The sequence below is a fragment of the Gopherus flavomarginatus genome (genome assembly GCF_025201925.1).
Source record: "Gopherus flavomarginatus isolate rGopFla2 chromosome 13 unlocalized genomic scaffold, rGopFla2.mat.asm SUPER_13_unloc_4, whole genome shotgun sequence".
NCBI lineage: Eukaryota > Metazoa > Chordata > Testudines > Testudinidae > Gopherus > Gopherus flavomarginatus.
Window position 1 is genome coordinate 670,893 of NW_026114612.1, and position 3,461 is coordinate 674,353.

Genomic DNA, 3,461 nt, shown 5'->3' on the forward strand with positions numbered 1-3,461 from the left:
GTGGGTTTTAGCCCATGAACTCTTATGCTCAGATAAATTTGTTAGTCTCTAAGGTCCACAATTACTCCTTGTTCTTTTTGCAGATAAATTAATGGAGGTTGAGTCCATGAATGGCTATTAGCCAGGATGGGTAAAGAATGGTATCCCTAGCCTCTGTTTGTCAGAGGGAGGAGATGGATGGCAGGACAGAGATCACTTGATCATTGCCTGTTAGGTTCAGTCCCTCTGGGGCACCTGGCATTGGCCACTGTTGACAGATAGGATATGGGGTTGGATGGACCTTTGGTCTGACCCAGTATGGCCATTCTTATATTCTTATGAAGGGAGGGGCAGAGCACTGCAACAGAGTTTCTGTAGTGTAGTGGTTATCATGTTTGCTTAATATGCAAAAGGTCCCTGGTTTAAAACCAGGCAGAAACATGATGGCTTCCTTTCCCCAGCTCCTACTGGCTTGTCCCTGCTGTTGTAAGAGCAGCAGTGATTTCTATACTCAAAAGGTCTGTTATACTTCCCCTGCTCCCACTTTTGTCTGGAACGCTTGTGGGATGAATGGGCTGGTAGAAGAGCTTCCAGGTAGACAAGGTGTCTGGGACTCTAATTAGACAGCACTCACACACCCAGAGCATGGACACTGCCCAAAGTGGAGCGTGACCAACCAGATACAGCCAAGTCATCTCTAGTCGCAGGCCATCAGGTGCAGGTCCTTAAAAGGAGAAGGGGCCACATGCTCAGGAGTCACTCACAAGCTTGTACCTCCAGTGAATGCCCTTTGCCCGGATTGCCTGGCCAGTGGTTCTCTGTGTTGTATTTCATTGTGCCTCAGGAAGACTTACCTTCATCGCACAGTCCATAGCTACACTGTGGGACACTTAACTTGCAGAATCCTGACATCTCCAGTGCTGTGCCTGTCCTGGGAGCATGAGTATGCAAGTGTGAGTGTGACACCCCTGCTTCTTCTTTTGAGCTTAGCTATCAATATAATAAATGTGCTGCTTTCTACCAAACTCTGGTGGGTCATTAGTCCACCCTACGCTTACTAGCTGGCCCAATTTTGGGTAACAGCTGCGATAAGCTCAACCCCTGCAGGACAGAGGGTGGTGAAATGAGCTGGGAAAAAACCTTAGCATCAGCAGGTGAAAGCTAGAGGACCTTGGCCAGTCACCTTTTGAAGCCTTGTGGCTTGGTCTCCTCTGCCCTTGGAGGTTGGCCTATGGCGGCCGGCTCCTCCTACTGGCTTCCTTTGTGTGACTTGCCAAAGGAGGGAGTGAGGCAGGAATGAGGCAAAAGAGGAAAGTCTAGCTGAGGAAGGCAGGGCAGAAGCTAATCCCATTTGTTCTGCAAAGCCTGCAAAGCCTGGGAAGGTGCAGTTGGCTGCTGGGAGGTAGAATCCTGTGCCTACCTCTTGGCTTCCCAGGGATGGCTACTTGCATCCCAGGAGAAGAAGGATGGTTCTGGGTGAAAAAAAAACAAGCAAAGCTCTGGGAGGAAATTTGGGTGTGGGATGTGGGCTCTGCAGTGGGGGAGTGGGTTGGGGTGCAGGAGGGGTGGCGCTTACCCCGGGCACTGCAGCTCCCAAAGTGACTGGTACACACAACCCTGCGGCAGCAGGTCCTAGGTGGGCTGTGCCAGGGGGTCTCTGTGTGCCGCTGCCTGCAGGCGCTGCCCCCAGAGCTCCCATTGGCTGCAGTTCCTGGCCAATGGGGGCTGTGGAGTTGGTACTTGGGGCAGGAGCAATGAATGGAGACATTCCCCCCGCCCCAGGGATTGCCGGGACAAGCTGGCCATTTCTGGGAGTGGCACGGAGGGACGGAGGCAGTGTGGGCAGGGAGCCACCTTAGTGCTGCTGGCACATCTCTGCACACCCATTAGGGGAGGGGAGCAGAGGTTGTCCATGTGCTGCCTGGGGTAGGGGCAGTGCACAGAGCTGCCTCCCCTACTGGGTCTATTACAGGAGGGGAAGGGGGTCTTTTGGCCTGTAAGGTGCAGCAGGTCGCACTAGATGATGACATTGGTCCTTTCTGACCTTAAAGGCTCTGAGTCTAAAAGGGAGAGGGAAGTAAAGGAAGTTTTTAAAAAAAATAAACCAAACATTGTAATACCAGGATAACTCCACCTGCTCATTGTCTAGTCCCACCCCTTTCTTCCTCCATTGTGTGTTAAATGACCTGCAGGACATTGATTCTCTCATTCCATTGATAAACTGATACAATGTGACTGAAATTAAACTAATTCCCAGTAGAGAAAACATCACATTACTGCACTGGCTGGAAATCAAACCTAGGTCAACTGCTTGGAAGGCAGCTATGCTCACCACTATACCACCAACACATTTGTTTAAAGTGCCACTTATGCTTGCCCAATGAGGCTAGACAAGCATTGAGGAGATTTTCTGCCCATTAAAATGAACTGGATTCTCATCACTAAAAAAAACCACCTCCATCTTCACTTGGGTTTGAACCATCAGCCTTTCAATTAGCCACCAAAGTTGTTAATCACAGGGTATGTCTACACTATGGGATTATTCCGATTTTACAGAAACCAGTTTTTGGAAACAGATTGTATAACGTCGAGTGCACGCGGACACACTAAGCACATTAGTTCGGCGGTGTGCGTCCATATACCAAGGCGAGTGTCAATTTCCGCAGCGTTGCACTGTAGGTAGCTATCCCACAGCTATCCCATACTTTCTGCAGTCTCTCCCACCCATTGGAATTCTGGGTTGAGGTGCCAATGCCTGATGGGGCAAAAACAGTGTCGTGGGTGATTCTGGGTAAATGTCGTCACTCAGTCCTTCCTCCGTGAAAGCAATGGCAGACCATCATTTCGTGCCCTTTTCCCTGGATTGCCTGGGCAGGCGCCATAGCACGACAACCATGAAGCCTGTTCAGCCTTTTTTCACCATCACCGTATGACTACTGGATGGTGCTGACAGACGCGGTACTGCAGCGCTACACAGCAGCATCCCCTTGCCTTTTCAAGTTAGCAAAGATGGTTACCAGCCATACCGTCCCGTCTGCTGCTTTGCAAGTTGACAATGACAGTTACCTGTTATACTGTACCATCTGCTGCTGTCATGGGTGCTCCTGGCTGGCCTCGGTGAGGTCGGCCGGGGGTGCATGGACAAAAATGGGAATGACTCCCCAGGTCATTCCCTTCTTTGAGTTTTGTCTAAAGGGAGTGTCAGTCCTGTCTAGACTATCAGGCAAGCCTACTAAAGAACCAGAGAGGGAAACGGCCACTCTGGGTCAGAGCCCCAGACATCCCGCAGAAATGATGAGCTGCATGCCATTCCGGGGGGTGCCCCTGCAACAACCCCACCTTTTGCTTCTCTCTTCCCCCATCCCTCCTGAGCTACCGTGGCAGTTATCTCCCTGTTTGTGTGATGAAGTAATAAAGAATGCAGGAATTTGAAACAACACTGACTTTATTGCCTCTGCAAGCAGATCTCAAAGGGGGCCAAT

The 3,461-nt window shown here is 50.6% G+C and overlaps 1 non-coding gene across 1 annotated transcript; it reads left to right on the forward strand.

Annotated features, from left to right (window-relative positions):
* The first annotated feature begins 347 nt into the window (after positions 1-347).
* Positions 348-420, forward strand: TRNAI-AAU (transfer RNA isoleucine (anticodon AAU)). The gene has a single exon. It is a non-coding gene; the product is annotated as a tRNA-Ile (tRNA).
* Positions 421-3,461: the final 3,041 nt, after the last annotated feature.